Source organism: Myotis lucifugus, unplaced genomic scaffold, assembly GCF_000147115.1.
Source record: "Myotis lucifugus unplaced genomic scaffold, Myoluc2.0 scaffold_274, whole genome shotgun sequence".
NCBI classification, from domain to species: domain Eukaryota; kingdom Metazoa; phylum Chordata; class Mammalia; order Chiroptera; family Vespertilionidae; genus Myotis; species Myotis lucifugus.
In genome coordinates, this window is record NW_005871322.1 from 1548383 (window position 1) to 1560844 (window position 12462).

At 51.1% G+C, this 12462-nt stretch overlaps 1 protein-coding gene across 2 annotated transcripts in view; it reads right to left on the reverse strand.

Annotated features, from left to right (window-relative positions):
* The window catches only part of SMPD3 (sphingomyelin phosphodiesterase 3), a 77627-nt gene that overhangs the window by 24337 nt on the left and 40828 nt on the right, over positions 1-12462 (reverse strand). For both annotated transcript variants that reach the window (XM_014464976.2, XM_023763077.1), the window contains exon 2: positions 2548-2617. The gene's annotated coding sequence lies outside the window, so the exon portion shown is untranslated. The remainder of the gene's footprint in view (positions 1-2547; positions 2618-12462) is intronic.

The following is a 12462-nucleotide window of genomic DNA, read 5'->3' on the forward strand; positions in this document are numbered from 1 at the left end:
CCCTTCAGGAGCTGGACCTTCCCTTGCGTCTTCTCTCTTTTCTCTGTTGACCCCTTTTGAGTCACCTGTTTCCAGATGACAGCCAGCCCAGGTGTCTCTCCTAATCTCTGACCTCATGAGTTTGATGGACAGCTCTTCATCTCCCCCTAAAAGTTCATTCTTCTTCTTCCACTTCTCCAACACCTGCTCTGTCTCCTGAGCAGTCCTCCATACCCTGCCTCCTCTCACTGGCCCACTGTTCTGCCTCCCTAACCCCTTGTCTCCATTCCCAGGTCCTGCCAGGCCCAGGCCCAGGCCCAGCCTCAGCATCCCACCTAGAAACTGCAACAGCCACCATCTGGTCTCCCTGAGCTGGCCTCCCCCCGCCCTGTGGCCCTCCTGGAAGCTGGTAGGATCTTTCTATGCTCCACGTCGGACCACGTTGCTCCCCCGTTAAACTCTTCAGTGGCCCCAGCTGCCCCCAGGAAGATGCATGTGGCAGGGAAGAAAGGGTAGGAAAGGGCAGGCTAGACCCAGCAGCCTGATGGCTCTGCTCCTCTCCTGCTTCTAGAGTCCCAGGGCCCTGACCTGCACAGTTCCCACCATGCCCTCCTAGTCTTCCATGCCTTTGCTGGGGCTGTTCCCTCACAACCCTCATCTGTGTGAAGGGATAAGGCCTCAGCAGAGGGGCTTAAGGTTTGGAAGTCACAGTGATGGTCTCTTTGCAAAACCCCACCAGTCCCCTCCTCTATGGCCCCAGGGATGACTAGGGGCCTTGGCTTAAGCAGGCCATTTCTCTCAGGACAGATGGCAGTTTTCATACATTTATTATGTTTGCAGTCTGCACACCAGAAAGGTGACCAGCCCCTCATACCTTCAGCTCTACCCAGCTAGAAACAGGACTGAGGGAAAGGAGGCTCCAGCAGTGTTGGTCTATTTCTTCCCTCAAAACTAAAGGAGGGAGAGCCTTATGTGTGGCCCTATGGGGTGTCTCTGCAGGATCAGAGGCTCTGCCCACATGGCCAACACCAGCAGCCTTGGAGCTCGGGGAGTAGGGGGTGAAGTGCTTACCCAATCACTTCAACCTCCAGTCCTGGGAAAGTCAAGATCTGAGTTCTAATTCTGTGTCCTCTTGCAGGCACTCAAGTGTTCCATCCCATCACCTGATCCTAGCTGTGTGTTGTGCACATAGTGGGCAGATAATAGGAACCTGGATGACTGACTGTCAAGTGTCAGCCCTGCCCCCAGCAAACCTAGAGTCCAGCCAGGATGGCTTTAGCAACCCAGCTTTCTGGGTACCAGCAGCCTGCTTAAGACCTCAGACTCATTCCCTCCCTCCTTTCCTTTCTCCGTCCCTGTGAGGCGGGGCACAGCAATGAGGCAGTCCATAGCAACAATGTGAGGGAGACTAGAAATGAGCATCAGACAAGCAGAACTAACAGATCCATTTCTTGGGGACATCTGAGCAGATGTCACACAGCACACACCTCGCAGAATGTGCTCTTCACACTGATGAGGTCACCTGACTCGAGTTTCCCTTTCCTCTCTACCTTTCTCAGCAAGGGTGAATACAAATGATATGCAAACATATTCAAAATATGTAAATGAGCGCTGTCCAGAACCAAGGTCCCTAACCCAGGACAGGTCCCTAACCCAGAACATGTTCCTAGGGAAGAGTACAAAAGACCTGGCGCTATCTCCCTTGTTCTGCTTGTTCTTCCCCCTCAAGTTCCACAAAACAAGATCCTCACCACTTTTGTCCAGTCCCCTGAAGGTGACATTTGTCACCCACTCTCACTGAGGCCTTAGTGAAGATCCCAATCATCTTCCCCCTCCCTGTGGACTGCCAGCCTCACCCACCTCCTCTTCTGTTCTTCCTTCCAGTCACCATCACCTTGGGCCCTCAAAACTCTCTACCCCCAGCCTGGCAACGCCCCCCTCCCTCCAAAAAAAATTTAATTTGCCAACATTTGGGAGGGGGAAGGTTTTTATAATGGTCTTGCTGTCCTGGTTCCTGGACTGAGGTTGCCCATTGTTGGGATCACTGCGTTGCTAGTTTCTGCCTTTATTCCTGAGAATGGCCCAGAAGTTTGAATTATTGATGGACTCGAGAGTAGAATGACCAGGTAAACTTTAAAGCTTCTGATATATATTGCCAAACTGCTCTCCACCCAACTCGTTTGAGAGTGTCTGTTTCATAGCATCCCTACCAGCTCTGGCTTTTAGCCTTAAAATAAAATTTAAAAGTTTATTGGGTAACGATATCTGGTTCCATTTTACTGGATACTTAAATTGTATTCCTTCATTTTTGTGAAGTGCTGCCTCCATGCTTTTTTTACCCATTGTAGGAGTTTGTATTTTCTCCATCTTGGGTGTATCAGGCATACCTTCTCTGCGGGCACTGTATTCCACAGGAGGCCTGCTTCGGAATAGGACCCAACTGCCTGTCTGATTGCTGAGCCCAGAGCTGTGTTTTCAGACTTTTTAACTCAGCAGCAGAACCTTTTCTGAAGCAATCTCACACAGCACCGCTTAAATAAAACATTATTTAAGGAGCCCCTGTCTTACCTGAGGCTGGGCCGATGGGACCTTCTTTTCCTTCTGTCTGAAGAGTGGACGTCACTGTGGGGTCAGGGACCTGAAAGGAGACGATGAGCGGTTTATAGAGGCGGCTGGAGCTCAACCCGCAGCAGAACAGCCCGGCACAGGTGAGCAGGGTACAATGGCCCAGGGGCCCCGCCCGGGCTGCAGGAGGCACTGCCGCACCCTCCATGTCGCCGAGGAGAGGGTGTGGGCCCCGCTGTCCCCGTGGACTTAGTGCAGCCAGAGAGGGTGGGAAGGGAGGTTTGTGGGACTGACTTGGACAGATCGGCAGCGGGCGGAAGCGTGTAGGGTGGGGGAGGGGAGAGGCAAATTCAGAGCTCCTGCCGCGGGGCCTGGGTTTGATCTGATAGGTGAAGCCAGAACAACCAGAGCTCTCCCCAGGGGAGACCTGGGGTGGGGGGAAAACTGAGCCAGGCCCAGGACGGGGAACAGTGGTTACCAGGACTGGACAGGGTGGGGTGGGGGAGGAAGGCTGTGGGGAGGAAGAACTAGGGGGATTTGGCAGCAGATAAGGGAGGGGAAGTACACAGGACTCGGAAGGAGAGGCTCAGCGGAGGTGGAGGGGGGTGGCAGGGCGGGCTGCTATCAGCTTCCCGCATCACTCACAAACTCAGTCCGAGATCTCTGCCCAAGTCACTGGTGCCCCACTGGGGGCTCTTAGGCGGTCCTGTTGTCTGGCCCGCCCCACCCTTCTAGCTGGGTCCCTGACCTCAGGTGTCGGCCCTGCGTGATATCTGGTCCCACCCCCTGATTCCTGGCCCCAGGCAACCCTCTGAGCTTGCCCTTTGGCTTCAGATAAACAGTGCAGGCTCTTTAGCCCAGTCCTAAGTCCAGACCCCAACTTTCCAGCCGATCTTAGCTCCTGGCCCTGATCCCTGGATTCAGGCCCTGGAAGTTGAGCCCCCATCAGGCGAGGGCTCCCGGGCGGCGCTCCTTGGCTCTCCACCTTCTCCAGCCAGTTCTGCTTCCTGCCCAAAGTCCTCTAACCATCCCACATCCCAGGTAGGGAGACTGTTCCCACCCCAGCTCCCCACTGGACCATTCCCTGTTCTTTATGTAAAGTCACCCAAACTAAGTGTTTCAGAAGAATCTGAAACCGGAGTCCCAGTCCCTCTGCCCCCCAAGCCAGAGATGTTTGCAGAATGACTGGAAGGAGTGACTCCTCACTTGGCAAACAGTTGGTGCCCTCCTGATTAGGAATCCATACAGAAAAGCTCCCGTGACACGTGGGTTCCAGTCATGAATGGTGTTGGGCGAGTTATTTAACCTGTGAGTCTCAGATGCCCCCTCCCCTGTAATCCTGGGGGTCACTACAAAGTCTTGAATGGCCACGGCCAGGACCAAATGAGCATGGGTACTTGGTGCTGCCAGATGAGGGTGGGGAAGGAAGTCGGAGCTCCGAGGTCCTAGCTCTACCCCCGGTGACCTGTGTTCCCCTACGGCCCTTGCTTCAGTGTGGGCACCCTGGCTTATTTCCTCTGAGTTAAGCATCTGGTAGGTAGGTGTCTCTCCTACCCACAGCCTGGGAGCCCAGCCTCCTGAGAGGTCAGAGGGTAGCTGCTGTCCTGGCCTCCAGGGGAGGTCCTGTCCCTGTCCCTGTCCCTGCGACATCTGCCAGGGTTGCAACCTGCATGAACCTCTGTCCTTCACCCTCTTGCTGGGCTCACCTGACCTCAGACCACAGGCTGGCACCCCCTGGGAAGAGGCAGGCCTCTCCTGAGCCATCCGGCCTGTGCGACTCGGCTCCACTGCCCTCTGCTCACTCCTCATCTCAATGAGAGTGTGTCCGGGACATTCCCTCAGCTGTCCCCCAAACCGGCCCCTCTAGCTGTCCAGCCTTGCTCCCTTACCAAACTCTTCTGGAAAAAATACCCAGTGTGTGTTTTAAAATTAGAATTAAATGACAGGAACTAACTATTTAGGGAGGGGTTCCTGAGGGGAAATGGAATCTCCACAACCTTAAAATTACAGGACATTAAAATTACATGTCAGATCGTTGATATTCTGAGCCAGACCTTGTTTTGATATGTGCTCTCCTCTGTCCTTTCACAAACTACAGCCTTCCCCCCTCTTTGAAAATAAGATCACATCAAGTCGGGGATTAAAATGGGAAACATTCCACCAGAGCCTCCCTCTGCCAGCCACACGGCTCCGTCCCCTCCCAGGTGAGCAGAATCAGCTCCCACCACCACCCAGCTCAGCAGCATCATTCAAAACGCACCGGCAGGAACTGGTGAAACAGAAGGACCTTTCATCCCGGGCGCGAGGCCTGCAGCGCGGCTCTCCCACTCTGGAAGCTGGCGGTGCCTGAGCCAGTGGAGTCGGGGCCTCTTGCTTAAGTAGGCAGTGGGAGTGGGGGCCGGGAGGCCTGAGGGGGCGGGCACGGAAAGTGGGCCGTGTACCCAGCACAGCAAGGCAGTGTCCATAGAGCCAGCCATGGTCCTACGCACGCGCCTGCCTGCTTGTCCACCAGGGGCCTCCTGCCCACAGGCCCCTAGACCACAGACCAGCACCTGGGCTGACCCCTGATGGACGTGCAGCTCCAAGTAAGTCCATGTCCCCAGACACACAGAGCTTGGTCCACGTTCCTGGATGCCTCTGCCTCTCCCGAGACACCGCCTGGGCAGCAGAAACAGCTGCGGAGTCGGACAGGCCTGCTCCCGAGGCCAGTAAGTCATGGCCTCAGGCCAGGCATTTCTCCAAGCCTCAGTTTCTACTTTCTTGAAATAAGGATAATAACACAGACTTTATGGGGCTGGAAATAATGTTTGCAAAGGGCCTGGCACCTACGAGGATGATTTATCTGCATGGTGGTGCTGGGGCCAGCTGCTTTCAGCAAAGTTCAAGCCCAGAGAGGTTTGGTAACACTTGCAGTCACACAGCCCTCCAGCTGAGGTCAGGGGCAGACTTCATGCAGATCTGAGACTAGGTTGGGGTGGCAGAAGTCCCTGGAGGTGAGGGTGTGGAGCAGCTGCTGGCATTGGGGAAAGGTCTTGACTAAACTCTGGTGAAGGAGTTGCCCCTTGAGCCCCAAAACCAAGGTAAGAGAAGAAGCATGGCTGGACAGGGATGCTCAGGTGGATGTGTGCATTTGGTTACGACCTTAGGTGGGGTGAAGAAATACCCCAGAGTAACTGCTAGGGATTGGCTGGTGAGAGGAGCTCTACCACCAGCACCGCCCCCCACCCCCCATTCATATGTTGAAGCCCCAATCCCCAGTGTGGCTGTATTTGGAGATGGGGCCTCTAAAAAGAAATTAAGGTTAAATGAGGTCATAAGGGAGGAGCTGTGATCTGATAGGATTAGTATCCTTATAAGAAAGACATCAGAGAGCCCTCGCTGGTTTGGCTCAGTGGATAGAGTGTCGGCCTGCAGACTAAAGGGTCCCAGGTTCAAATCCGATCAAGGGCACATGCCCAGGTTGCGGGCTCGATCCCCAGTAGGGGGCGTGCAGGAGGCAGCTGATCAATGATTCTTTCTCATCACTGATGTTTCTCTCCCTCCCTTTCCCTTCCTCTCTGAAATCAATCATCAGAGAGCTCCCACCTCCTCACACACCCCTGGAGGAAAGGCCATGTGAAGACTGCAAGCCAGAAAGATTGCACCAGAAACCAAATCGGCCAGAAGCTTGATCTTCGACTTATAGCCTCCAGAACTGTAAGAAAGTAAATTCCTGTTGTTTAAGCCACCCAGCCTCTGGTTCTCTTTATGGCAGCCCCAGCAGACGAATGCAGATAGATGAGATCGAGGGGGGGCTTGAGGAGCATGGAAAGGGCCAGGAATGAATTTAGAGGTTTCCAGCTCAGACAACAGTATGGGCACTGAAGTTGCTCACTAACCAGGGGTGAGGTGAGGGAAGGCAGGTGTTGAGGGATATTTGCATAAGATGTGACCACATGACCGTGGGATATTCAGGCCTAGAACTCAGAGGAGAACTGGGCTGGATCAGGATTTGGGAATTATTAGAGTGAAGGTGAAGTCTTCGGAGTGATTACATTTCAGATCACGTATTATTCTTTCTTTTTCAATTGGTTCATTCTAATTCCAGTGTCATGCTATATCAGCTTTTGTCTTTTACATTTTTATAAAAAGTCAGACATTCTCCTTTGTTTTTAAAAAGTATAACTGTGCACAAATTTGCCCCAATTTTTAAATGACTTAGTTTTCTTTTACTTGCTCAGAGCAAGTCTTGTTTAGGAGCATAACTGATATGTGGTTAGAATTGCACATTTTTTCCTGAGGTTCATCTTATCTTCACTATTTATGATGCCAACTCTCTTGTCATTTTATCCAATTTCAAAATAATGCCCTAGCCGGTTGCTCAGTGGTTAGAGTATCAGCCCGTGGACTAAGGGTCACGGGTTCCCTTCTGGTCAAGTGTAAGTACCTCGGTTACAGGCTCAATCCAAGCAATCAATTGATGTGTCTCTCTCACATCGATGTTTCTCTCTCTCTGTCTCTCCCCCTTCCTTCCACTCTCTTTAAAAATCAATGGAAAAAATATCCTCGGGTGGGTGATAATTAACAAAAAACCAAAATAACAAATCTCCCTTTACTTTAGCTTTCCAGATAATTTATCATTCAAAAATTTAGCAAATGCTTACTTCTTTCCCTTAGAGTTAAACTTGAAAGGTACCATGTGTTTAGTTCTAGGATGAGCTATTTTTTCATCTCTGAAAACTTTTCTTGTATTATTTCTTTCCTGATGTTTCCCTTATCATATGCCTCATTCCATTTATTTCTCTCTCCTATTTTAGGGCTGTGATACCATTTCCCATTTCCAAATCAGTTATTTGAACCTCATTTTGTTTTCTTTGTCTACATTTCTGGTTTGATGTTTTATTTTATCCTCAACATCACGGATTTCTTCGTTTTGTTGTTTTAGTTATGCCAACTACTACTTCCAGATGTCTTAAAATTCTTTTATAGTTTTACCAGTGTTCTGATATGTTCCTGTTAGTGATATTAGGTTATTTATTTATTTCAAAGTAGTTATCTCCCAGTTCATCTTATTTGTCCCTAAGGCTTTTAGGATTCCATCATTAAAAACAATTGACATTTATTGAGGGCCTACTGTGGGCAGACACTGCTGTGCAGTACTTGCAGCAGCCTGCTTCCCTTCTAAGTTTAACGTAGCAGAATTCTTCAGTTAGAGCTGCTTTGAGGGAGGTTCTGAGTAACTAAGATCTAGTCCATCTTTTGCAAAAAAAAAAAAAAAGATTTAAGATGATGAAATTGTGTTCTATGTACAACATAATGGGACTTTTTTTTTAAAGCAGTGAGAAAATGATGACTAAGGGAAAATAAAGGTAGAAAAACATGAGGCAACCAAGCAAATCTGAAGAAAGTGAGTGAGGGGAAGTTCTCTTTATCTGATGTGGCCTCAGGTGGTGTCTTATGACCCAGGCTTGTCCTTTGACTTTTGTTGGTGGTGTCGAAATGACCCTTTGTTTTAAGTTATTACTTGAATGGCTACAGCACAGCAGAGCTCCCTCCCCCCAGCTCTCTGCAAGCCTCCTGTGTGGGAAACACTTCCCCCCCCTCCCAATTGGGATGGAATTGAAAATTAACAGAGGCAACTGAAGAGAAACGAGGTGACGGTAGACATGGGCCGGCGGCATGTAGACAGTGGGACAGCTGCCTCCTGCTTGCCTTCCAGAAGTTGGTATTGATTGAGCAGCTGATTAGCCGGGTCTTTCCTGGGCTCTGAATCACAGAGGTTCCCTGCTTTTCGGTGGTGAAAGGAAGGCTTCCCGGGGGCTCTCTGTTCCCACAGAACTCCAGAGTGGCCTCATTTCACACCTCTCGGGAAACAATCTTCCGAGTGACAGATTGATTGCTGTATGGGTGGTTACCAAAAAAGAATCTATTTTATTAGCTGTTTGTCTTGCAAAGTGAAATCGGTTTTTAAAACTTTATCAAAATGTCATCATCCCAGGGTTTAAGAACATGCCCTCTGGCTGTGAGGAAGATCCGCAGATCCCACAGGTAAAGAGTCCTGTCAGGGTCCCCCAGGGAGCCCCAGGCTCTCTCAGGGGCGGGGAGGGCACCGAAGGGATTTCACCAAACCTCATCCTGGAGTCTGAATTGTCTTTTTTTTTTTTTAATTCATCAAGAAAAAAAATCTAGACATTCATATACACTAGAGACTGAAGGGAACTTTGCTTTTCTGCTTGAGGAGGAAATAGAAACCATTCAATTTACTCATTCTTTATAGGTTAAAAACAAGGAACTACATTAAGCAATTAAAAAGTATTTGGTGTCGTATTGTTGGCAGTTAAAGAAAGAAGAGAGAGCGCCTGAAAGTGACAGAGAGGAGGTTGGAGGTGGAGCTGGTTCCCTGGGCCCAACTGACCAGCCTGCCCTCCCTGCTCTGTCTTTGGCCCCTCCCTCACCCTCACCCCATCTTATCCAGAATGAAGGCCAATCCTCGCAGGTCTGCATCCATTTCTAGTCCCTGCTCCCCTCTTGCCTGGCCTCATCTCTTCCTGCACGGTTGCCGTCACCAGGCCTGCATCTGAGCGCTTCCATCACACTCCATGTCAGGCCCGTGATTCCCACACGAGCAGCTCTGAGTTCATTCCGCCCTGGTCCAGCACCTCCAGACCTCCCTTCGAGCACAGAACAAATCTTCCCACCTATCCGGCATGGGGGCCCTTGGAGATGGGGCCCTGCCCTCCTCAGCCTCAATTCTGCCTTCCCCTTCCTCCTACTCATTCGTTCTGACAGCCCAACCTGTAGCGCTCACTTTCCTGGAACATGCCATGCTCTTTCACGCCTCCATGCCTTCGCACATGCTGTCCCCTGACTCTGGAACACCCTTCCCGGTCGGTCCACTTGGCACCCATCTTCCAAGGCTCAGTTCTACAGCTCTCACCCCTCCCCTCGATCGCACACCCACTGGGCTTTGTACCAGCAGCCTAGAGCCCCCTGGGTGTGGGGGACGGGAGGTGACATCGAAGAGGCGAGCAGGTGCCTGGAGCGTGCAGGGCTGTGACCACTTGGACCCCGTGATAAAGTCACAGCTGTAGACGCCTGTTCTCAAGGAGGGCAGGCAGAGGAGAAAAGGGGTCAAGGCTAGAACCTCGGGGTCATCCCACTTTGGGCTTGGTGTGGAAAGAGGAGCCAAAAGGAGCCCTTGGGAGAAGGTGGAAGAATGCAGAAAAGGTGGCTAAAATATAGCCCTGTTTTTATTTCATTCTCAGACAATCTTCATTTCTTTTTCACTTAGAATAGCTGGAAAAGGAGGGCTGCATGTGGCAGTCCCGGGAATGAGAAAACCATGTGTCAAAGCTGTTGCTGAGTCCCTCACCCTATTTTTACCTTCCTCACACTACCTCTTTGAGGCCCGAGGAGGGAGCCTGGCCCGAGGTGGCCTGAGGTGGCCTGCGCCGGCGTCTCTGAGGCAGATGTGGCCAGCCAGCGCCTCCTTCTCCAGAACCCACCGAAAAGCTGCTTATTCACTTCTCTTGACCAGAAATAAATGCATTAGACACATGTTCTCAGGCAATCTTGAGGGACGTGAACACAAAATTACCCCATAAATTACTTGTGTTTCCTTTCCTCAGTTCAAAGTTGGGCTTTTTTGTTCACGTTAGTTACATTAACATTGGGCAGTAATTAGTGTTCTTAAAATAGAATGCCCATATTACCAAGTTTAGAAAGAAAAACCACCTAGGAATGAAAACATGCGCACACATGTGAAATGCCATTCCATTAGCCACAGACTCCGTTACGAGCCCTGGTGGGCGCCTGTCCGTGGGGTTTGCGGCCGAGCACACTGTGGCAGACCGTGTCTGCGGTCGCTGTGCATGCCGTTCCCGGCTCCGGGTCAAGGAAGCCTTTGACATCGTGGCCAGGAGCTCTGGGGGTTCGCCAGCCTCTAATTACATTTCTGTTTTTAAATATTGATAAACAGTCCCTCTGTTGACTCAGACGTTTTTAAACACTAAGCCTGTAGTTGTTGGCTCTGAACAAAGAGAGCAGATCCTTTGGGCTCCTCAGGCCTGCAGAGCCCCTCCCCGTGCCTCACAGCTCTCGGACTGTCATTCAAACACCGAAGGAATAAACTGTCCCTCTGGGTCACTTCAGGATTCAGAGTCAGGCCTGGCTGGGCTGCAGGCTGAGGCCCTGCTGGCCTCTGCTACCGCCAGGGCTCCTACTCTGGGTTCAGGGTGGAGGTGCAAGACGAGGCAGGAGGGACTGCTGCCCCATGGCACATCCGGCCACCTCCTTGCTTCATTTGTGAATGTTAGTCCCTGGTGTCCGCCCCACCCCCAACACCGTTGCTACCTGGGAGGGAGGGGAATGGGACTGGAGTCCCTTCTAGTGCCATGGGGTCCAGAGAGCTATGTGTCAACCATCCCATCGTGGGGACTCTGACATAGACGGATCCTCCAGGTCCAGGCTCCCCCAGAGCCAGCTGACTGCAATGTGGGGGCGTGGTGGTGGCCCCCATTCTTCTTAGAGGACTTGGAGCCAAATCAGCTGTTTCTTTTTTTTGTTTCGTTTTGCTTGTTTTTTATATTTTTATTGATTTCAGAGAGGGAGGGAGATAGAAACATCAGCGATGAGAGAGAATCTTCAATCGCCTGCCTCCTGCATACCCCCTCCTGGGGATCGAGCCCACAACCTGGGCATGTGCCCTGACCAGGAATCAAACCGTGACCTCCTGCTTCAACCACTGAGCCATACCTACTGGGCCCAGTCAGCTGTTTTTTTTGTCCTGACTGCCAGGTTACCTGTCCTCTTTCATTGGAAGACTCAGCCAGTGGCCAGGTATCAGCATTGCTTCTGTAGGGACCATGGCCAGAGCGGAGCCCCTCGTTACAAGTGGGTGTGTCAGTGACGTCCACGATGCTCTGAAGCCCCTGGCTCCATGGGGCTAAGGCCAGGTTCCTGATGTCATCACACCTCCCCACTTACACCACAGCAGTGCCTCTACTAGTGTCTTCACCATTTTATCGGTGAGGAAACTGAGGCCCAGAGAGGAAAAGCTTACAGCCCAAGATCACAGTGGAGGAGCTGGGGTTTGAACCCAGGTCCATCTGACTCTGCAACAAGAGCTCTTCTCAATCCACCCTGCCACCGAGCCTCTTGGTCCCACTTCCTGCCTTCCGCAAGTGGCCACTGGAAGGGGGCCACCCTCAGATACATGCATCAGGGGTGATGTGGTCCTGGGTGAGGGTCAAGGGCTCTGTTGAGGTACCAGAAATCATGGTGCTTTTTGTCTAGTCCTATGTAGCTCTGTTGGGGTGTCCCCCCTTTAGTTGGGGACCTTGTTGACACGACCCATTTGGGCTCTAACTTTAAGAGGTAATTATGGGTCAGCTTGGGGACCATCAGGCTCTTCTGCTATATCCCAGGAAATGGACCTAACCCTATTAGATGGTAAATCAGATATAATCAGCTCCTAATTCAATATGGTGGCTTCAAGTAACATTTATCAAGATACAGAAGCTGGTCCAATGAGTTAGAAAACAGTGGCAGTTGGAATAGACTCAGACAAAAATCAACCTGCACTTTCTGACATTAAAAAAAAAAATTAGGCCCTGGCCGGTTTGGCTCAGTAGATAGAGCGTCGGTCTGCTGACTGAAGGGTCCCAGGTTTGATTCCGGTCAAGGGCATGTACCTTGCTTGCGGGCACATCCCCAGTAGGGGGTGTGCAGGAGACAGCTGATCAATGTTTCTCTCTCATTGATGTTCCTAACTCTCTGTTCCTCTCCCTTCCTCGCTGTAAAAAATCAATAAAATATATATATTTTTAAAAATTAGTGGAAGAGACAAAGGTTTTCAGTACCATATTGTAGGTACACACACACTTGTGCTTCAAGCACAGATGGGGGCACCTTCCAGACTGGCCGTGTGCACATCTGCAG